General features: G+C 42.5%; 1 protein-coding gene across 1 annotated transcript in view; it reads left to right on the top strand.

The window, feature by feature from the left end:
* Cadps (calcium dependent secretion activator) overlaps positions 1-24,666 on the top strand; it is a 445,453-nt gene that overhangs the window by 55,183 nt on the left and 365,604 nt on the right.

Genomic DNA, 24,666 nt, shown 5'->3' with positions numbered 1-24,666 from the left:
TAAAATGACTATTGTTCTGTCTGAAAATATTTTCATTGTTTGTAAAGATTCCCTTGATGTGAATTTTTTGCTTCATTCCATTTTGATCTGATAAGATATGAGAAATCATTCCTTTTTATTGTATTTGGTAAGATATGTCTTAATGGTATATAATAGGATGTGTTTTAGACACAGTTCCACGAGATAATAAAAAGAACATTTATTCTGTAGTAGTTGGGTTGGACATCTTAAGACTGCCTCAAGCCCATTTGATCTATGCTGCAGTTTAGATCTGAAGTTTCTTTTATGTTTCTGGACTAGATTATTTCTGCACTAGAGAAAGTGGGGTATTGAAGTCACTTGCTGTGTTACATATGGACATACCTTTCATTCTGTCTGCTTACTCCAGTTGTGTTTGTTTTACATGATTCAATGCACCATCATTTGTTTATAAATATGCTTATAATCCTATCATTTTATTTACTGTTTCATCTACCACTATGTATAGATCGTTTTTAATCTATTGTGACCTATTGGGATTAAAATATACTTTGTCAGATATGAGTAGAGCTATTGTGCTTAATTCGGAGTTCCATTTGCTTAGGATACAATTTTCTGTTCTTTTCCTTTCAGTCTAGGCTTGTCTTTGCTGGTGGGGTGTGTTTGTTGCAGGCAACAAACAGTTAAATCTCAATTTTTAATTCAATAAACAAGACTGTGACAAAATTGGAAAATTAACATTTACATCTCGGGTAATAATGGGAAACTGTACTTATTACTGTCATTTTCTTTTGTTTTTATGATGTTCTGTTCTTTCCTAATTCATTATTTGATCTTCTAGTGAGATTTCTTTTTTCCTCTGTTTTCCTAGTTGTGATTATTTATTCTTCGATATAATCCAATGTCTTCTACAATACTACTTAGTTACCACGAGTTGCTTTACCTTTTATTTACCTTCAAATGTTTTTATCTTTCTTTTGATTCTGAAAGACAGGTTTACCAGATGACAATAATACAGGTTCTCAGTTACTTCCTTTCAGAGCTGAATACATAATTCTAAGATCCCTTGGACTTTAAAACTTCTCTTGAGAAATCTACTGATGTTTAGATGCCTTTGAGCTTATAAGTGAATTGGCATATCAGCATCTTTTTGTATCCAGACAATAAGTGTGATATGATGTTGGGTGGTTATTTTATAGTCATGTCTATTTGGTTCTAAAGACCTTCTGTACCTTAATGTTCATATTTTTGCCAGCCATTGAGGAGGTTGCTGAAGAGGTTTTCTCTCTTTCTCTGAATATCAATGTTAAAGAGAAAATAAGCTGTACCTTCTCTAGGTCTTTGACCTGAATTTCACTACATATAATATTTACACAACTTTCTTCATGACATTTCACTCTGGCTGCACTGAAATGTATGATAGGTACTGGCAGGAACCCTGTGACAGTACTTGCTATGCTTCATGGAAAGGGACAATGGAGTAGTGACTTAGATATCCAAGGGAACAAACTTGTGTGTCATCTTGCCAAGATGTCTTCTTAGTATAGTGTTACTGTTTTTCTGTTGCTTGCCAAGGGTTCTGGCAAGCAATGACGCACTGCACACCATCAAGTTCCGATGAGTACAGACTGTGTTTCTGCTCTCTTGTGTCGATGCCACTTTCTTTCCTGTGACTCTCCCTCTTTGCCTTTTTGTACTGCTCCCTTCTGGCCCACTGCCTGGCCATGGCAGGCTCAGCACTGAAATGCTATTTCTTACCTCTTGTTCGGATAACCAGAGTGAGCCTCTCATAGTCCATATGGTATTACATTTCAGTTCATACCTTCAGTGTCCATCCTGGGGAGTTATTGTCTCCTTGCTGTTCTGATTCTCAGGTGCTCAGAAGCCAAAAGAATAAAGCTTCTTGCTTCTAGTTTAGCATCTTAGCTCCTCCTATTTTATTTCTCATTGACAAATAGATGGGGTGAAGTACTCTCTTCTAATGTAGCAGAGGGAAATCTCACAAACTATCATGGAGAGCGGCCATGCATTTGCATCTTCTAGAAAAGCCTGAGACATACAGTTCAGCCACATCCTCTCCAGCATTGGACATCTGTCTTCTTCTTTTCTCCAGTGTCTGTGTAGTGATATCTTATAGTCATTTCATTTTCATTTTCCTAATGGCTAGTGATGAACATGCTTGTTGCCCATCCATCCCTCTCTGTCAAGTGCCTGTTGAAGCCTTTCCCATATTTTGCACATTGGATTGCTTGACTTTTTATTATTGCTTTATAAGAACATTTCAGCTTTCCCTGAAAAGATTCTGATACAGTAGGGTCCTCTCTACTCTATAACTCTGATACAGACATGTTCAAGGTCTAGTATATTAGTTGGTATGTTAGTAATTTGCTAAGACTGCTGGTGTAATTTGGCAGTGATAAGTTGCATTTTATTTTGTAACCTAAAGTCTTTTGTGAAAATGATTTATGTTGCCAAGGGGGCCATTAGATGAATGGCACCCAGTGGGTGTTTTTCTTCTGTCTACACTTACTCTGAATTTTACCATTACACTTTAGCTAGAACATTCTCGAGAGCTGGACAATCAGATGTATGTTGAATACCAAGTATTATCATAGTTATTAAAGAGACTTCAGGTTGGCTTACAGCAATATCCTGTGTCATATCTCATCACCCCCCAGAGAAAAATATGGTCCTGAATTTAGAATTCCACATATAATCTGCATACCTTTCCAGTAAAGTTGCTTTGAAATCTTGCACCATGAGTTAATGCTTCTGTGTAACAGTTTATGGAGCAGACAGCTTTCCTGACCCAAATGCTGTCTTTTGCTTCATGGTTCCTTGAACCTTCAGGCAGATTCATAATGTGAACCAAGTAAGCTATCTGCTTAGGTTTACCCTCAGAGGAAGAGATTAAGTAAACAATTCCATCCAGTTATTTAGTAAATCCTGATATTTTTTCTTTAAAGGAAAGTCTAGGTGTGTAATTTTTTTTTGACCCATGGTTCATGGATCTAGAAGAGGATTGTAGTTCTAAATCAGAATGTTCAAGGTATAAGAAAGTTTTTACAAGCTTATAACTCTGAAAACATACCAATACACTTCCTCTCTTCAGAAATGGTCAGATTTCTTAGCAAGATAGGGTGTAGGTTTCATCATCTCTGAAAACAGTAATTGGTGTAGTTTTCTTTAGGGAGTGTGTACAGGAGTTTCCTTCTTCCTTGGGAAAGAGGTGGCAGCTGATGTCTGATACTCACTGTCCCTCAAAGAGAACAGACATTTGGACTGGGAATTTGTCAGTTAGTAAGAAACTTGTCATGCAAACTTGAGGGCCAAACTTGAATCCCTAGAAGCCATACCTGAATCCCCGAACTCCTATAGTAACATGGGGAGCAGAGCTAAAAGAAAAACCCAAAGCAGTCCGGCTGACCTGGTGCACTGCAGTGAATAACAAAGAGACCCAACTATGGCATACATATGGCAAAGCATGGCACACATGGTATACACACACACACATGTGCACACACATGCACAGAATATATTTTTCTCGATATTGTGTATTTGACTTTTCAAGATAAGAAGTTCTAGGCTTGCCAGAATGCCAACCCCTCAAATAACATAGCATCTGTGAAGCAGCTGATCTTCCTAATGTTTGGAGAGACCCACTGGTAACCTTTAGGCTTCCCATGCACAGGAAGGGAGTAACTTCAATTCCAGAGGAGAAGGCTGTTCAGATCCTTGGAGATGCCAGATGACCTTTCACTATGATTTGGATCTTCAATGTTCAACAGAGATCTACGTAGTACAGGCTTATTCCTCAGGGTTGGGAGATCATGGTGCCATCTTTAAGAGGTGAGACCTAGAGAGAGGTCATCAGGCTTTGGGGCAGTCTTCTGAATGGATCATGGGATTCCAGGCCCTTTCTCTGTTCATCTCTCATGTCCAAGCCATGAGGTAAGTGGTTTGCATCACCACATCCTCCCATCACGATGAGCTGCCACGGGCCCAGAGTCCCAGGGTCATACAGTATCGGAGAAACACTGTGGGCAGAAATGAGCATTGCTTCTCTCTAAGGTCATTATCGAGGGTTTGTTATAGAAATGCAGTTTGACTCCATGGACCTTGCTGGCCTCTGTGTTTACTCCGTCATCTTAGATTATTTTGCATAATTTCCCTGTGGTTGATGATGGGAAAATTATAGCCAGATCCTTCACTGCATCCACCATGGTGGTGGGAACATTTTGGTGGGGAAGCTGGAGGAAGGTTGGATCTTTCACCAGGCTCTCGCTGCTGGTGATTCTCGTTGCTGTCATGAAAAGGAGAGATTTGAGAGCTGGGAGCTTAATTCAAGGCTCTGACTTGTGAAAGAAGCATGGACTGTCTCAGCTGTGCTTGTCAACCACACTTACAACTGTGAAAATGTGACACTTCTTTCAAAAGATTCTGCAGAGAGGTCATTCTTACCCAGGGCTCTGGGGGAGGCTATCAAAGGGACATGCTTCTTTCTCACCCTAGAGCAATGTGCTTGTTGTTAATGGTCCTAAGATGTTCCCCCCCCCCCACCATTTCTTTCTTCCTTCCTTTGGAACATGTCCTGGAACTCACTCTGTAGACCAGGTTGGCCTCGAACTCACAGAGATCTGCCTGTCTCTGCCTCCCAAGTGCTGGGATTAAAGGTGTGTCACCACTGCTGGGCCCTTCTTTCTTTTCTTTTCTCTTAAAATCTTCTACAATTGTATTCATAGCATATTCAGAAATGGCTCACTTGAGTGTAAGTCACACCATGGGAAGCAGAGACTAATGAAGTGTACCCTCTTTTGTAAGCAAATTTGAAGATAATTGGGAAGTGGGAGATACCTTTGTGTCCCACATAAGGCCATGTCCTTAGGAAATGCATCCACAGCTTGCAGTCAGGGTTTCTTTGTCCTAAAGAGGCACTAGTTCAGGCACAGCTGGGATGGGAGAGAGTTTTTGTTACAATCTATACATTCTGGAACATGTAACAGTTTTTAAATCAGCCTTTTGGCTGTCCATGTATTTATTATAAATTACAAGGATTCACAGAAAGAAAGGGCCAGAGTACCTATCTTGCAGATGGTAATTTGGAGCTTTTTAAAATTACAGGATGGTGAGGTGGTTCAGCAGATGAGATGAGTGGGCACCAGAGTTCAGGTCACCACAACCTTCCTAAAAACTGGCTGAGTGTGGCAGCCTACCAGTCATTCCAGAGCTCAGAAGGCAGAGACAGAGACAAGGGACCCCCCGAGGCGATCTGACACCTACATTAGCCCTTATTGGCAGCTTCTGGAACAAGTGAGAGGGTCTGCCTCAATAAATAGGATGGAAAGTGGGCTAGGAAGACTTCCAATTTCAGCCTGGTGCCTCCACGTAGACATGCATGACCCAAACACTTGCACACATATACACACCACACATATGCATGTGAAGATCACACACACACACACACACACACACACACACACACACACACACACACACCAGTCATTTCCCACAGGCGTGGATCTATCTTTCAGCTTACAGTGGGAAATGACATGAACACTCAGCCCTAAAAGTGCTTTTGGTCTTCTGTTTCCCTTACCATACAATAAGGCTAACATGGGACTTTGGAGGCTCTCCCATGTCTATGGCGACGGAGAGAATGTTTGCATTATTACTGATCTCTCCTTTTTCTCCTGCCACCTGCTCACTTGGACAGCACAGGGACCTGGGCCTGGGGAGTCAAGAGGACGAGGGAAAAAGGAAGAGGGCAATGAGAGAAAACAGTGCACAGCCTCACATGATCACGTGATCACAAGGTGATGCAGTATCCTTTTCTTGAAAGTCAGCATTTGTTTACTTTGTTTTTCAATGGTTGCAACTGCAGAACCACGTGTACAGTGACCAGTCTCTGATTGAGATACGAGAAAGGAATGGGGGATATACCTAGCCTTCTTCATGTATCCAGTGGTTTTTATGTGAAGAGTATCAGAGCAAATGGAGCCACGGAAAATCACGCAGACGTCCAAGCGTGCACCTGTGTCATCTGCATTGAGATCAGAGAGTGGGGTAGGGTGACCCCTGCACTCCAGGAGACCCTTTACCCCTCTCTGTGAGCTACTCCACCATAGATTGCCATTATCCGGACTGTAAGCACCATAGATACGTTGGGCTGCCTTGTACTCTATATAAATAAACTCAGTATGCGGTCTCTGTACCTGGCTGCTTTTTCTCACTGTTCTGTGGGTTTTGTCTGCAGTGTTGCACATAATAGCAGCTGACTGTTGTTCTGTGAGCCAGGTAGTCCATTGGCTAGTATAGTCTTTCATATTTCCGTTGCTGATGGATATGGTTGTTTCTGTAACAGGACTGTCAACATTCACATTCCCTGGATCTAATTCATGAACACCTCTTAACGTGTATTTGTCTATATGATTTATCTCTATTGACCTCACACCTATAGCCCCAATACTCAGGAGGCTGGAGTAAGAGGGTTCTGAGGTCAAGGCCAGCACAGGGAGTATAGGGAGATAGTCCTGCTTCAAAGCCAAATCCAAACAGAAAAGGAAGCAATTGTCCTAACAAAAGTCAAAGAAACAAAAGTGCAGGGTTTTTTTTGTTTTTTTTAAAGTCTTGTATTTGTTAAAGGGCAGGGCATAAACATTTCCAGAGTTTCTCTTGGCTGACTGGTCTCTAAGGATGGGACCTGCCAGGGAGGAGGTGGCTGTAAAATGTACGTCTCTATACAGCCCTCAACGTTGAGCTACATTTTAAAAATGTTAAAATTTGCCGAGTGATTCATTCCATCAACTAATTGCTTTGATCTTTAAAGTCCACAAACAGTGGAAAGAAACGGAAAGTGGGAACTCCCTGTGCTCACACAGACAGATTCTCTGTGGAGACAGCACCCTGAAATCTGGAGCACCCAGCGATCTCCAAGAACAAACCTCTTGTGCTTACACAATGTATGGCTGGCTTGTGAGTCTGAGAGAGCCACGGTAGTTCATGTTTTCTGTAGCTTCCGCCTGTGATTTAATAAGACACTCTGGGAAGTTATAAACCCATGCTGAAATGTGCTGTATAGGCGAGACACACACACACATACACACACACATAGACGCATGCACATACATACACATGCATGTGCGCACACAGAGCTTATGTTTTCTAAAACACAAGATAGCTCAGTAACTTTTTATATTGTTTCTTTGTACGTGCATATGTGTGTATCTATGTGTAGGCTTGTGTGTGTATGTATCTGTGTGTGTGTGTATGTATGTTGGATATGTCTACATGTCTGTATGTGTATGCAGATAACGTGTGTGAGTGAGTGTATGGATCCACAAGACAAGCTCAGGTATCATTCTTTTCCCCACCACCTACACTGTTGCTTGAAAGAGATTCTCTCATTGGCCTGAATGTCACCCAGCAGGCTAGACTGGATATCCAGACAGTCCCAGAGAGCCTCCTGCCCCCTCAGCACTGGAATTCCAGGGCCTACACCCTGCTCTTCATTTGCATTCTGGGGAATCAGACTAGGTCCTCAAGCTCCTATGACAGACACTTTACCAACTTAGCTATCACACCAGCCCTGATTTTATTTTGAAATGGTGATAGATAATGTGGACCTACTGAGTTAGAAAAACCTCTTTGGACCTGATCTCATCTATTTCATTTGACATATTTATGGAAGCCGCAAAATATTTTAATGGCATTTGTGGGTTGTATTATGCTTCTTTTGCGTGTCTAGATCAGTTTGTCTTGCAAATACTGTTCATCATGAAAACAGTTTGCTTCACAGGGCCGGGGGGATGCTACACACGTGCTTCTTTTGTGTGTCTGTCCACACACACACGCAGGTCTAGTTTGGTTGCAACTTTTGCCTGTTGCCATAAATATAGCTTTTACTACAAGATTAATACACACTTATTAACTATAAATTATATACAGAGATAAGAATATGTTCTAGTGTTGTGGACTTTTGATGAAATGAAACGCCTCTATAGTTTATTTATTCATTCATTCGATTAAAAGATATTGAATTCTTTGTTGTTTTGACAACAGACAATGCACTTGAGATTTGGTGGTCAGCAAAGCATGGCCACTGCCAGGAAGTGGCTTTGAATCAAATGGAATAGAAAGGCAAGAAAGGGAAGTGAGTTCAGAGAAAGTGCGGGCCCTGGGGGACCTAAAAGGCTTAATGGAATGTGGCTTAGACACTTGTGACCGAAATCCATTCTCTCCTCCATTACTGGGGTTTTATTTTTGTCTTCCTGAAATAAGTCCATTTACTTTCTACAGAGAAATCAGAGTGTCAGGAAGATACTTGGAAAGCTTAGCATGCATATGGAAATTCAACATACATATGTAAATCAGTTGCTAAAGAAGCATCCTTTTGCCTGAGGTCTAGGATGCTCTTTCAGATGCCAAGGTGGAGAACCCAGCCATTGTCATAACTCAGTAAGGGATCCAGTATAAGTTTCTTAAAAGAGCCTCTGTTCCTTTCCAGCACCCACTTGCTTCTGTGAGTGACCTGCAAATCAGCAACCTTGGCTGGTAGAAAGCATTCTAAGCAAACAGGAGGACAGAGATAGAAGGACACCTGAGGATTGCTACTTGTGATGAAAAGAACAGACCACCAGACAGTGGACGCTATTCATCTGGTGCCTGGAAAAGGACACTGCACAGATAGAGGAAGCAGAGACTTGATGCATGATTACCTCTTGGCATAGATTCTGAATAACAAAAATGGATTTGCGTGAACTCATTATCTAGCAGGAAAGAATTGTCTCTAGATTGAGTCTGCAGAGGGATGGCGTCTAGGTTCAGATTTTCAGTCCTGACCCTCACTGGCCAGTTGTTAATCATGGGCATACTAGCTGAACAGGCTAAGTATTGGTGCTTCACCACTAAAGGTCAATTTGCTCAAGTAGCTTTGAGAAAATAACATTTCTCTGACGTGCCAGTCAAATTTCATTCATTATATATAAAATGTTGGCAAACAAAAAAGTGTGTAAAATACCTGTGAACCACAACTCTGACCACCACAACAAGACATCCCTAAAGGTGCCATATTGGCACTCCCATCTAGGCAGTAACCAATGCTGCCTATGGTACTTAAGGCTCACCCAACAGGAGGGATATCACACCTGGCACTGGGAACCCGGGTAACAATCTGGGACTAGCAGAATCATGAATCTTAGAGAAGAACCTACTCCTGCCATCTTTATAAAGCAGTCTTGTTTCTAACTGCATTCTAAATGTTTACCCTTATACTAACAGTTAGGAACAGCTCTCATTCTGCCATCAAAGGAGGTGTGTGTGTGTGTGTGTGTGTGTGTGTGTGTGTGTGTGTGTGTGTGTGACAGATTGAGACTATTAAGGAGCCTGGGTGGTGGTGGCACACCTCTTTAATCCCAGCACTCGGGAGACAGAGGCGGGTAGATCTCTGTTAGTTCAAGGCCAACCTGGTCTACAGTGTGAGCTCAAGAACAGCCAGGTCTGTTATATAGAGAAACCCTGTCAAGGAAGGAAGGAAGGAAAGAAGGAAAGAAGGAAGGAAGGAAGGAAGGAAGGAAGGAAGGAAGGAAGGAAGGAAGGAAGGAAGGAAGGAAGGAAAAAAAAGACAGACACCTACAATTTGTCAAAATGCACCTGTGTGATGTCTAGCCCTAATTGGTATAGCTACAAGACAACCCCTACATCCAAGGGGAATGTCCTGGAAGAGGGGGCAGAAAAATTCTAAGTACCAGAGGACCAGGAAATGTGCTGTGAGATTGTGTCTCCTAGAAATGATAGGGAGTTACAACCATGACACCTCAACAACATGACTGCCTAAGCAAGACCCGAACAAAGAAGACATCAATAGACGTGGAAGGGAGAGATCTCATGGCCTGACCCCTAAGCAGAGAACTACAGGGAATTAACAATCAGAGAGAGAAAGACAGACAGACAGACAGACAGAGAGAGAGAGAGAGAGAGAGAGAGAGAGAGAGAGAGAGAGAGAGAGAACTAGTCTTCCCCAGGGATAATTCCCCCTGGTTGGTTGTGTTATTTTAAGTTATCCACCCTAAAAACAAATACAACCAACACTAAAGATACTCAATAGGTTGTATTTATATATTTACTTCTTTTTATATAAAATATAAAATGAATAACGAGAAAGAGGCAATGAATTTGAGAGGGAACAGGGGGAAGGTGCATGGGAAATACTGGAGGGAGAAAGGGGTGGGGGTAAATGATGCCATTATATTTTAATACAAAAGAATTTAAAGTGTATTTCCATATGAATTTTAGGATTGTTCTTTCTAGTTTGGTGCAAAATGTGATTAGAATTTTGATGCAGATGAGATGGAATTTGTAGCTCGCTTTCATTAATATGCCAATCTATGGGTAATGGAACATCTTTCCATCTTCTTCATCACAGAAGTCTTTAACAACTTTGGACAGGTTTTGTCTTAAGTATTTTATTTTTTGAAACTTTTTTGAAGGGCATTTTATTTATTTTCAGCAAATCGTTTTTTTTTTTTAATTTATTTATTTATTAAAGATCTCGTCTCTTCCTGCCACCGTACATATGAAAGCTACTGATCTTTCTTTGCTTGCTTGCTTGCTTGCTTGCTCTGTATCCTGTTGACATCAGATCTTAGAGTTTTATGGTAGAGCCTTAAGGGTGCTGTGTTTGTGTGGTTGGTTGTTTGGTGGGCCTGATGTGCACTCAGGATGTTAAGTTGCCCTTTAACCTGGTGTTGATGGCTGTAGACTTCTGATTCTTCTGTTCCACTTACCAATGCTTAGCTTGCAACGTTTGCCATCACACCTAGTTTGTTAGGGCTGGGAATGGAACTCTATTGGTATCCGGATCCTTTTCTCCTTAAGGCTATAATTAATTTGGTGAAACTGTGACATCCAGGAACCCTCCAGCCACTGGAGAGCGTTTTTATGAAGAGATGAGTGGACCTCAGTGAGGCTTTGATGGGTAGGCTATATTCCAGTAACCCTTGCTAGCTCATAGCCTTTGAACGGCTCTAATGGGGTCATGCGGGGGGCACTAAGTATACTTGTGAGAAGGAATCGCCCATCAGAAAATTGTAGCCGCTAGTACACAGTCTGCGCCGAAGCCTCGTCAAAGGACCGACTTGTATTTTTATTTTAGGAAACGGGATTGGCTCATAAGATGAGTAGGTGGGATGCGTGGAGAAAAAGAGAACAATTAGATAAGATGTTAGACTACTCTTTCAGTTAAACATTACGAGCATTGCAGAGAGTTGGAGATGACTCTGTCAACTGGGCTTTGCATCCAACGCTTGAAGCAATGTGTGTGACTGAGTTCAGCTTTGGCTGGAACATTAGTATTCTGAAAGTTTGGTAAAAGCTAAGAACCTGCCCACTGCTATGAAAAGAGGTCATGTGAGCTCGTCTCTCCATCTCACTGTTTCGTGGGCCTTAGGTAAGCCAAGGGCTGATTTATGAGCATAGCACAGCCTCACAAACTATAGACAATGTTCTATAATTCTAGAGCTGGGCCTGCCCCCTCCCCACAACATACACAGACTGCTTCAGACTGGACTTCAGGCCTTTGATTTAGAGGAGAAGCCAGCTCTGTTCGAGCCCTTCCTTTGTGGGACACTGCTAGGTAGCCAGAGAATGGAAGAAATCATAGTGCACTCACTATTAAGAATGGGAAGTGCCCAGTCACCAAGCCCCCCAAGAGTTTAGCAGGGCCTCACAATAGAGCTGTCCATTTTCTGCCATACAGCATGCTGAGTTCTACTTAGAACTCTCTTTCACGTGACTCCTAGATGTTTTGGTCTTGTTATTACTTTATTGTCAAATGAAGGATTGGGAAAGTCTAGGATCTTGGTAAGAACCAGGCAGAGTGCTGAAGTTGATAAGCTATGTCCCATAGCCATCATCCCCATGTGGCAGATAGACACACTTGGAAAAGCTGCTGCTTATTAACTAAACTTCAACAATAAAGACATTTTGATATCACAATAACATAACCCTTCTTCTGGTAGTTTCTGTGCTCATTATAAACTGGTGGTTGCATCAGGTGCCCACCTGAATAAAACCCCTGCATTATTTGACTGTAGATAGACTCATTCTTGTCTTTCAAAGGTCACTGCAGCCTGGAGTGCTTATCCTGGAGTGCTCAGTAAATTTGCCTGTTATGAATTCATATATATATATATATATATATACATATATATATATATATATAATTGCAGTTCTCCAATGCCTATTAAAGCTTGCATGGACCATAAAGGAAGCCTCTTTATGTTACATGATCCAGAAATCCCCGAAGGTAGAGGCTTGGTCAGCACCATCCAACAACCTAGCAGCAGAAATGGGTACTACTACAGCTCCATTCAGAAAAATAGAAAAGTCATTGAAAGCCACTTGAAAGTGATCTTGGATTCAAAGATCATTTGTGGCTCAGGATGAGAAGACAGCTGTGTGAGGACCAGTGTTTAGAAACCCCCAGAACCCACATAAAGCTTGGTGTGGTAGTCCATACCTGCAATCCCAGCATTTGTGTGGTGAGACTGGAAGCAGAAACAGGAGAATTCCAGAAACTCTCAGTACAGCCAGCCTGGCATGCACAGTGACATAATACTCTCAGTATCACACAAGGTGGACCATGAGTACTGACACCCAAGGTTGTTCTCTGACTGTCATACATGTGCCATGTCACACTTAAACTGTTGCTCACACACAAAGACACACACATTTCTAATGAAATAAAAAATTAAACATTATCTGTAGATTATCTGGCTATATAGTAGCAACTACAGCAAAAATGAAAATCAGTGTTCCGTGGTACAGTTATATGTATTTACAATGAGGATGCAGACGGGCAATTAAAGAAATGCCCACAATGCATTTATAGTCTGATGCGTGGGTCTCACTAATACACAGCTCATTTCAGAGTCTTTACATCATGCCACGCAGCAGGAGCCATCTAAGCTGCAGAAACTCATTTCTCTTTTCATGGGTCCATTGATCATCACAGTGGGATTAGACAAGTGACAGCTCCATTAATTAATAGCTGGTAAAGATTAGATAGTTCTGGGTGCCTGGCACAGTGTTAAAGGCAGATGACGTGATACAGAATTTCTGGGTGCTACATTAAATCGATAGTGGTGACATTTAAGCTGAAATTTAAAACGTAGCTGAGACAGTTACATGAAGATGGGAGAGAAGGCATCCCAGGTGTACCAGTACAATGGAATAACCTCCTACAGGCGAGCTCTGAGACTGATAGCTTGAGGCAAAGAAAGAAGGCAAGGACCACATCACAGGATGACTAAGGAATTTGAAACTGTGGGATTTGGTGGTGGTTGTTTTGAGACAGAGACTCATTCTGTTGCCACAGGCTAACCTAAAACCTGTGGCCATTCCCCAGGGAATCTCCCTGAGCCAGAAGCATCAGTCTGGATCTCTTCTAAGTGCTATGGCTTTTGGGTTGGCTCATTTTCTTGGTTTGTGTGATGCTGGGGACCTAACTTGGGATTTTGTGCATGCTAGACAAATACTTTAAGCTAACTGCAGGGAGAAGGCCCTGGGACCTTTAGGCAAGAAGACCAGCATGCTTTAATTTTCTTTGTAAGCGTTTCTCACAGCTAGGGTACAGAGGAAGAAAGAGGGGAAAATAGAATATCATAGAAGAAACAGCAAGCCATCAGCCAAAGGTTGTGTCATGGGCTCCAGGGACAGCAGCATGCTTGAGGAGAGGTGGATGGATCTTTGTTATTTTTAGCAGTGCACGCAACAGAATATGACAGTGGATTAAATGAGGGGAACAGAAAATGGGAAACTAAAAATAAGGCTTGCCAACTTCAGTTTGCAGCAGAGTGCAAGGCAGTATTGCTGACCAAGATAAGAGAGGAAGACACTTGGAATGAGAAAGTCCAGAAAATGTATTGAGCTGTTTGAGTTGAGATACACTTGACTCTATCATTCATATGGTAATTCTACCAAATACTACATCTTGAGTCTAGACCTCAGTGGGATGCAAGCCTAGAGATGGGGTTTTGAACATATCTTGCATAGAAAGGGGCATTGGATGAGAACATAGAAAAGGAGGAAGGGTGTTGAGAAAGGACAAGACTATTCCAAAAATTGGCATCCAACAAAAGAGGAGGCATGAACAGGGTTACTGAGGAAGAAGGCCAGGAAATTTGGGGGACACTAGCAGGAGACTGAGTGCTTTGGAGGGTAAGGGAAATTGTACCAAAAAAGAAGTAGGTGACTGCAGAGAACTCAAGAACAAGGGCAATGGGTTTTTGATCCTACTGCACGTGCTGGCTCTGGGGGGGCCTGGGCAGTTTGGATGCTCAACTTACTGAACCTGGATGGAGGTGGGCAGTCCTTGGACTTCCCACAGGTCAGGGAGCCCTGATGGCTCTTCGGGCTGATGGGGGAGAGGGACTTGATCAGGGGGCGGAGGGGGAGGTGGGGGGCGGTGGCGGGGAGGAGGCGGAAATCCTCAATAAATAAATAAATTAAAAAAAAAAGTAAAAAAAAACAGCACTGAAAAAAAAAAGAAGTAGGTGACTGGGTGCTGTCAAGTACACGAAGAATAGTGTAATGTGCTTGCAGCTGAGCATGCGGACCTATGGACTTGAAAATCACTAGTTGAAGCAGTTGGGCTGTTGCTATTACCCTGTTTGTTTTGTTTTTGTTTTTTTTTGTTTTTTGCTGTTTTCATTCTTAGCCCATCTAATTCTCTCTCCTTGGGAATGGCTCTTGGAAATGGACACCTTATTTTTCTCTCGAGGTGACCCATCTCTGCTGTGATTTTTATTCCATCTGGAAACACACAGAAGGATAATGAAGATATTCAAAACTGACCAGATAAGACACCGGTGTACCCTAAAACACCAACAGGAATAACATATAGAATACCTCCTTGACAAAATCTCACATGAAGATATGGGCTCAGGAAGAGGCCCTTTGACATTTACAGTGGCTAGTAAAAAAATTCACTGTAGCAAAAATATAATCCTTGAGAAATCACCATATATAGAATCTCATTGGTGAATCAAGTATTTCTTAAAGTGTTTTTTTTTTTACCTATTTACATTTTTACTTCGTTATACTGGGTATTCTGAAAGCATCTTCATGCAAGTGTCTAATGTATAGCAAACCTGCTCTCCTCATGTCCAACTGTGTTCTTGTGAGTCTCCTTCCCCAATGTTCTTGCTTTTGCATTCATGGTACCTATACATACATGATTTTATGTCTCATATGACATCTAGGGCTCAAAATGTAAGAAAACAGGCAATGTTTATCCTTCTGAGCCTGGATTAAGTCACTTATATGATAGTCTCCAGTTGCATCTATTATCCTACAAATGACATATCATTCTTTATTTTGTACGTATATGTTAATTTCCTGTGTGTACATGTGTGTGTTTGCATGCATGCACATGTGCTATAGTGTACATGTGGCAGTCAGAAGAGAGCTCATGGGAGTCAGTTCTGTCCCTCTATGTGGGTTCCAGGGATCCCACTCGGGTCATCAGGCTTGGTGACAAGTGACTTTACATGCTGAGCCATGTGACTGTCTGAACTTCATAACTCTTGATGTCTAAAAATACATTATGTATAAAAATCATATTTTTATTCTTGTGATAATAGACTTTAAAAAAAAAAGAACCGAGCCTGCTCCTGTGGGAGAAAATGATAAAACAAAAATACAGTAAATTAGAAATGATTCGATTGTACGAGGTAGAAATTAAATTAAAACATTAAACTCCTTAATGACATTTACCCAAGAAAAACATGCCTTGATGAGGAATCTGCAGTGTTGATTTAAATCTGATCAACAGATGTAATTCAGACATTGATGGCAGCCAAGTGGTAGGGAGCGAAACCTGGGGACCTATTTCCTGTCCAAGTGCGTTGAGTGCCATGTGCTAGATTCCTGGGAGGGTCCAGAACAGAGCAGTCTGAGGACACAGGCTTCCCTGCCTCCCTGCCTCCTTGTCTTGGATTGCTAATAGCTTCCTGTATGGCTGCCTTTGCTGCCTGCTAAGGCTAAATGTAGGGAGGAAACACTTATCCCGGCAACACGTTCAGTGGAAATTCGAGTTCCTGGTCTGAGCAAAGAATTTCTAAAGCAGTCTCATTACTGTCAGAAGCAGGGTCTTTCTTACTGGAAACCATTCTCTCTGCACAGTTTTGTTTATGTTCTGTGTTTATTGTATTTGGTCGAAATTGCTGGCAAGCCACAGAAGTAAATGGATAAATTGTATTTGGTATCACTTGAGGTTAATTCTAGTTTAAGCTCAGCTTCTACGTTGATCTCTATACCCAGTAACAGGCACTGATGGCATCTAGTTGAATGACCTTCCCCAGCTTCCCTGTCTCTCTGATATTGCTTCTGTGATCCTGAGTGGGACCAATGAGATGCACTCCATGGGACCATCTGGAGGACTATGAGAAACACCTCCAGTGCCCCATGTATACGCTTGGGATCCTGTCATGTCTCCTACTTCTACTGAATTTCCTGTATCAGCATTTGACCACACATTGTACATAGTGGATTTACTTGAGCTGTTTGGTCTGGAAGCCTTGTAGATGGAGCTTCTGTCCCACCCAGTCCCACAGCCATTAAGTCCCAAAGGAACATATAGAATCTTATAACATTTATAGACTGTTTGGTCTATTAACTCAGGATTTTGTTAACTAGCTCTTCCAATTTAAATTAACCCATAATTCTTGTCTATGTTAGCCATGTGACTTGATACCTTTTATCAGTGAGGCATTCTCATCTTGTTTCCTCTGTATCTGGCTGGTGACTGACTCTGCCTTTCCTCTTCCCAGAATTCTCCTAGTATGGTTGCCCCACCTATACTTCATGCCTGGCTACTGACCAATCAGCATTTCATTAAGCCAATATGATTGACAAGTCTTTACAGTGTACAGGAGCATTTCCCACAGCCCTTGTTCCCCAGGGAGAACTGTTTAAGGTGAGGGCCAGACTTCCTCCTTCATCATACTCCTTCCTTCTTCTAGATCAGCAGGGGAGAAAGGAAAGCTCCCCAGGAGAGAGTGATCCCCTGGGGTTCAGAATAGCAGGGTACTTGTAACCCCTTACTTGAAGAGACAAGGAGCAGGTGGCAAGGGAGAGACTGAAGAGGGGAAGACTTGATACAAGTACTGGGGGTGTAGGCAGGTGAGTGTCAGACAGCCAAGTCTGGACCAAGGGGAAACAGCTCCAGTCTTCCCATCTCGGACCACATGGTGCTTCTCAGAGGCTGAGCCCAACATAAGAGCAATGGGCAGGGATGTTGGTTGAGAAAAGGGCACAGCTCTGAACACTGGGGTGGGAGGAGCTAAAAAACGAACCAAGAGTAGGCAGCATCAGAACCCTGTAAGTAAATTTAGTTCTTAGATATGTCATTGGTGCTGATAAACACCTGCGGAAGAACAGACAACATACTCAATCCTTCTACAAAGGGCATTCATCTTTAACTTGAACCTGAGAAATCCCACCTGGTATGATTGTAGTATCAATGTACATTTTAGAAACAAACCGGCCTCAGTTTGAATCGTGTTTGCTCTCTGGCTGTGTGGCGAGGCAGTTGCTGAGCCATCCAGTCTCTATTTCGTCTCTAAGAAAGAACACCAATAGGTTGTTTTGTGGAATAAATGAGATGTTCCATATAAAATGCCTGCTACCAAAGGAAATGCCTAAGACACATTAGCAGGCTCATTCTCTACATGAGTGGTTCTCAACAAGGGTGTATTTGATGCCTCTCCTCCATACCTTCTATGTCTAGGACAGCTACCAACACAGTGTCCACAACACTGAGGTGGAGAAACCCTGCCCTGATTTATACATGTACTTCAACCTTTGACCCTCTGTGTGACTTGATATTGGTTCATTTTACCCATCTATGTATGTGTGTTCATGCTTGCATGCCTGTGTTCACATGTGTGCAGATATGGTGCATGTATGTGCACATGCCTACAGAGGCTGGAGAAAATCTCAGCTGTCATCCTCAGGAACATCATCTATCTTTTTTGAAACTGATACTCTTATTGGCCTGGAACTCATCAGTGAGGTCAGGCTGGCAACTAGCAAGCCCTCAGAATCCTCCTATTTCCATCCCCCAGTACTGGGGTTGCAGGCTTGGTATTATTACATGCATTCTGGGGGATCAAACACAGGTCCTTGTCCTTACATGGCAAGTGTTCTATTGGTTGAGCTGTCATTCTTGCTTCTTTTTTTTAAAGATTTATTTATTTATTATGTATACTGTATTCTGCACCAGATCTCATTACAGATGGTTGTGAGCCACCATGTGGTTGCTGGGAATTGAACTCAGGACCTTGGGAAGAACAGGCAGTGCTCCTAACCTCTGAGCCATCTCTCCAGCCCTCATTCTTGCTTCTTGATACTAATTCTTAAACCCCAATATTGCTAGACTTGGCTCACACCCAGTCAACGTGAGGCTTTTGGCTATTCCTCACCCACTGTAAGAGGCATATTTCTATCTGTATATATGCATATACACACACACACAAAATACTTTGTCCTTTGACTTTGTCTTTTCACTATTCAAAATATAAAAATAGCATAGGATTGCACTCACTGTGAAGTGCTATAATCTGAGCGACCTTTGCCCAATAGTAAGTAATGACAAATGCACATTATAGATTTGCAAGGCAACAACAAAACAGAGCTATTTGTGGGGTCACTTCAGAGTCCCCAGGGAGCAATGGATTTGGACACATTGCTATTTCTGTAGCTAAATTCTCCGGTAAGGTGCTTGCAGAAACACGCCGAACCCAGGTCAGTGGAGGTAAACCCTCATTTAGAACTGTCTTTAAACATCTTTCCTATGTGTTTTTGCCTTGTGCCGCTCTTCTCCATCCCAGGGTCAGTCCCATGCTACCAACAGTTCTTGCTCTTGGCTACAGTAGCCCTTCCTACTAGACCATCCAACCTCAAGGTGGCCCTTGGTCTTGGCTATTAATTTCATCTCTTCTGACCTCAAAGGACAGTGACTGTTGTATAGAGTCAGTTGTCATGTGAGCTAATGATGAAGTCCTGGTTGCAGCGAGCTGTGTAGAGGGTCAGAGAGCCAGGACAGAAGAGACAATTACAACAGTCCTTCAGAAGTCAGAGAAAGAGACGGTAGCAAAGAGCGACAGCTTTTCCAGGGGAAGGCTCGGGAATGGAATCCTAGGGAGAAGGGCTAGCCTGTGCACAGGCCCTGGGACAGAGAAGAGAGGGATATGATCATGGGATAGGATTAGTAATAGAGACCTCATTGGCAGGAGGACAGGGCTGAGGGGTGGGCTATAGGGGTATGGGCTGAGGGTAGAGATTAAAGGGGTAAGGACTAAGGGGTAGGAGCTGAGGGGTAGGGGCTGAGGGGTGGGGATTGTGGGGTAGAGGCTGAGGGGTAGGGGCTGAGGGGTAGAGATTAAAGGGATAAGGACTGAGGGGTAGGAGCTGAGGGGTAGGGGCTGAGGCATAGGACCTGAATGTACGGGCTGAGGGGTAGGGGCTGAGGGGGAAGGGGTTGAGGGGTAGGGACAAAGCAGGTAGAAATTGGGGGTAGGGGCTGAAGGGTAAGGGCCAAGGGGTAGGGACTGAGGGGATAGGGACTGAGGGGGTAGGGACTAAGGGGTAGGGGCTCAGGGCATAGACACTGATGCATTCACGGCTCTTCTAAAGACAGTCGGGGAAGCAGGAACAATTTAATATTTACTCCTGCTTAGTTTAATTTCGTGTGTCTTCTATGGACTGAGAACCCTTCATAGGTGGTGTCATTTATACGTCACTAACATTTATTCGCCTTAAGAGCTAAGAGGTATTTTATGTCTGTGTTTTAGATGAGAAAGCTGAGGGCCTAAGAAATTTAGAAACCCATTGTTAACATCACTGAGCAGCGGGCTTAAGAACCTCCCGCGAGCAGGTCTCTGGTGGAAGAATTTGTAATAATACTGCCCTTTATACACTATATGCCCATAGCAACTTCTCAGGCCAAATGTCACATCCTTTTGACGTGATAACAAATCCATGGCAGCCTGAGACCTTCTGTAATCATTCTGGTTCCCATCAGCATAAAAGTCCCGATACCAACGGTTCTCAACCTCCCTAATGCTGCAGCCTTTTAATTCTGTTCCCCATGTTGTGATGCCCTCCAACCGTAAAATTATTTTGTGGCTACTTCATAACTGTACTTTTGCTACCACTATGAATCATAGTATAGATGTGGTGTGTGTGTGTGTGTGTGTGTGTGTGTGTGTGTGTGTGTGTGTGTGTTTCTGTGGTCTTAGCTGACCCACAGGTTGAGAACTGCTGTTTTACACAGATGCTCTATGTGCCCTTGCCTAAGCTTTCTTGCTATTGGCATCTACTCATTGCTATCACAAGTATCAGCTATCTTCAAGATAATGGTCCCCTCTGTCTCCACACTGAGGTCTTCCCAAACTCAACATATCACTCAACCAGAGGAGAGATGTGGAATCACGTGGCTCAGTTCTCTTAAAGGTGGAGGAGTAGTAAGAGAAGACAGGGTTTTGGGGGGCGCACATACCCCTCTCCATGCTCAAGGCTCTCTCTTTGTCTCAGAAGGCTGTCCAGCTCCCTCCCAGGTAACCCAAAGGCACTGGGGGTCTCAGGACTAGGACTTCTGCATTTCAGAGATACCACTGGTTATGATCTAGTTAGGGGCAGAGAGAGTGTTCCCTTATCTGGATCAATAATTATAGAAAGAGGATGGCTGTGGCTTGCTTTAGAGACTTTTGTATATTGAGTCATGATTTGCCAAAGTATGAAAGTGCCTACCATTAGGAGTGTCTGCTCAGGAAGCGTCCCAGAAACGCATGCGTATTTGTGCAATGTAGCCAGCACCCAGAACATCAGGAGATGTTGTCAGGTCCTTTTCATCTCAACCATACGACCATCAGCCAAGGTCTGATGACTCTTTCGGGGGGAAATGCGCAATGTGTCCTCCACCGGAAGGAAAGACGTGAGTACCAAAAGGGTTTGATCTAGTCTTGCAGTAAGGGGAGTGGAAGACAGCAAAGTGGAGGTGGAAGCTGTTCAGGGAAGAGAAGAGCCAGGAGAAAGAAGTCAGTCTGGTTAGGACAGTGAAAATGAGGAGCAGCTGGACTGAGAAGAGCGGGTGCAGAGCCACGAGACAGCTGACTTCAGGAAGGCACAGTGTGTGGACAGTATCTCAAGAAATGCAGAGGGGCCTGTATTACAGGACTGTGCATGTGCGCGCGCGTGAGCATGCGCACGTGTATGGTCACTTATGGCCACACCACACAATGCAAAGCCAGACTGTAGCACAAATGAGACCTGACCTTCTGTGTCCCGTGCTGTGGTCATGCTGAGTCACCCCAATGTCCATCATTTGCTTTAATGGAATGGACTGCTTCCGCGTAAGAAAGCTTTGGAAGGCAAGGTTGCGTGATGACTTCTGTTCAAGGGCAGAATTTTCTCAGGGCAGGACAGCCTTGCCTGACAACTTGGGCATGAGAGGAATGTTTTACTCCAGTCTTCCTGGAGGCTGCACCATGGAATGTTGCACACATTTCTTAAACGCAGTCAGCAGGGCCCGAAGAACGCACATACTACCCATCTCTCATTGGAATCTTTAGGAGATAGCAGCATTAGTCAAGATCCTAAACCCAGGGCGCAGTTGTGGGGCATGAATTATCTGCAAGTGGGCCTTACGCTCACCTAAAACTCCTTGGATTAGCAGCATTTACTGTGCAGGCTGGCTCAGCTTTCTCATTTTATAGACACGTTTAAGTACTGCTAATAAAGAATATTTTTATTTAAGTCTTAGGGCACTGAAATTTGTCTTAAAATTCTCATTTTATAAATGGGAACACTGAGTCTCACAGTCTAAAGTTATTCTCCAAGTCAATATAAGAAGGAACCAAGACAACCTATGTCTTTTTTGCTTTGACTCTGCTATGCTCGACTTCAAGCCCCCTTAGAAAGGCAGCAAAGCTAAGCATTCTCGTGTCAGTGAACAAAGGCGACTGGGTATAAAATATAAAAAGGAATTAATTTGGAGGCTGTAGGTGTAAAAGCATTTTACTACTAAAACTCGTTAAGGAAAATGTTTTGTAAATGAGTTTCCTGGGAGAGACATTTTAATCTTTTTGTTAGCGTTCTGGTTTATTCCAAACCATTTAGCCATTAGTCTGTGTGACACAGGAAGAAAAGCTGTAACGAGGCACATTGCAGAAAACTCTGGTGGTACAATAGACACTGCAGAATTGCACATACAGTTATGGTTTGGAATCCCATGCCTTCAAAACCAGCAGAAACCAGCAAACATGCTCAGGGTAGCAAGGATAACACAAAAGTGAAAATTTTAACTTAAATGTAATTCTATTATTTAATCAGTCATGTTCAGTCATAGCGAGTAAAGACAATTAAATACCTTTCCAGTTATTTTAACTTCCAGTTTCTACATGATTCTGGGTGGATAATATGCCATGTTCCATACACAAAACAGAAATGGCTGCTGCTTCAAAAGGAACCAATAAGAATTCTTAGCCTGCTAAAATACCTCAGTGTTGGCTTTTTTTTTTTTCCTCAAAGACCAAGGGCATGAAGTCGATTGTGAACCAATGAAGGATCTCAGTTATTGCTCTGACAGAGGGACACATACGATCTTGACAGTGATGCCTACTGCTGACAGACCATATAGGACTGCCGTGATGGTGACAGGAACAGGGTCTGAATGTTCACGCTACTTCCTTGGCTTCTGAGTCCTTGGTGTCCCGTGGGGCAATCTGGAGGAGTGCATGAGAATCCCCATGTTACCAGACTTTCGTGAGCTCCGCCTTCATTCACAGTCAGAGACCCATCAGAGAGACTTTCTCTCTACCTGCCTTGCGAGGCAGCTCTGCGGACAGATGTCTGAAGTCCTTGTCAAGAACAACTATGACCTAAAACGATGAGAATGGTGCCAGTAATGACGCGGTGATGGCTGCTAAAGTTTCTTTGGCTACTGCTATCCAGACGTTCTTCTAAGTTCTCTGTGTGTGGAATCTCATTCCTGCACAGGACAGCAGCCATAGTAGACCCTGTCACTTACATGTTTGAGACCCAGGGAAGTTAAGCTAAATGACTCTCCCTAGATCACACACATAAAAAGCAGAAGAACCAACGTTTATAGTGGTTTCAGATCTGTGCCTTTATCCTGACATTAGCATGCTGCTTTATTTAGATCTAAGTATATTCCACCGAGGAGGAAAAAGTTTTTATTTAAAAATAGAAGTGAATTTCAAATGTGTCTCTAAAGGTCTAATTATTTTTTTTTAACCAAGATGTCAGGGAAACCATTTCATTAGTAAAATAGTCTTTTCAAACATTATTTGTTCATTTTTATTTGTTTATCATTTTTTATGTCAGCCATACTTTAGTAAGATTATGTTTTTCATATAATATTTTTACTAATTCTTTAGAATTTCATACTGTGTACAGTGTAGTTTGACCCTATTCATCCTAATTCTCCCCCCTAATGAGGCTTGGCATGTTTATGGGGTTCTGGAAACTAAAAGACTTGTAAGACAAGCTCTTTTCTGACCTAGCCCTCGCTCAGTGTTGTCTGTGCATCATCTACATGGAAAGCACCACATGATGATTAGCCACACAGATGCCAAAGAATCCATCCCCTCCTCATAAGGATCTCAAACACAAGCACAGGGTGGGAAGCATAGACGCACGGTATACAAAAGAACCAAACCAAGAGAGGGAGCACCATCACTCGCAATGCAAACATGAGGTATGTGGTACACAAAAGAACAGAAACAAGTGAGGGAGCACCAGCACTACCAACACCAATAGCATGCACAGGTAATGAATAGTTTCCTGGATAGTCCCTCAGGGAAACCCAACAGTAGTCAAACTGATTTTTCTGGGAGGAGAACATAATTGGACCAGATTATGGAGATTCGCTGTGCCTTGGTGAATTTCCACACCTTGTCTCTACTTCCCTCTCCTTTCTCTTTGCCTTCTTACAGAAGAGAAAATATCATGCAAAGGGTGGAAATGTAAATGTTTGGAGTAAAACGATGAGTTGAGATTAGAAAAATCTTTTTAATTAGCATTTGATCGCTACATATTAAATTAGTAGTTACTAGTATTTTCATAGCAACTGTTTAAACAGATTTTCTGTCACGTATTTTTCAGTTTGAGTATCTCCTATATTTATTTGAATTTCATTTTTCCCCTGCAGCCTTAAAGCACATAGGCTTATTAAGTAGTCTGGCTTATCAAAAAATATGCTGATCCTGAACAGTTATGAAATATTCATGAAAGTCATTTAAGTTGAATCTGAAATTGTTTCCAATTGGAATGAAATCATCGCTTTGGTTTAAGCAAATGATGCAGATATAAGACAGAATTACCATTGTGCCCAGGATGAGAGTCTCTGGGGAAAGTTATCTATATCTTTATCCAAAGATGTATTTATATCTGTATACGTCTTTAAAAGTCACTTAGTGCACCATTTGTCTTCTAATGTCACTCCTTTGTGACGTTCGTCATTCTTTGTCTTGTCCACATGTAGATGGCTGCCCAGCAGAGACTGGAGAGAATTTATTAAGGTGGCTTCTCAAACATCCTATGTACTCACTACCTGCCCTCGAGAGTCCATTTCTCCTACATGAAACCATCTGTAGCTCCCATTGGTTA

This window comes from Microtus ochrogaster, chromosome 6 (genome assembly GCF_000317375.1).
Source record: "Microtus ochrogaster isolate Prairie Vole_2 chromosome 6, MicOch1.0, whole genome shotgun sequence".
Taxonomy (NCBI): domain Eukaryota; kingdom Metazoa; phylum Chordata; class Mammalia; order Rodentia; family Cricetidae; genus Microtus; species Microtus ochrogaster.
This window is presented reverse-complemented; position numbering and strand designations above follow the sequence as displayed.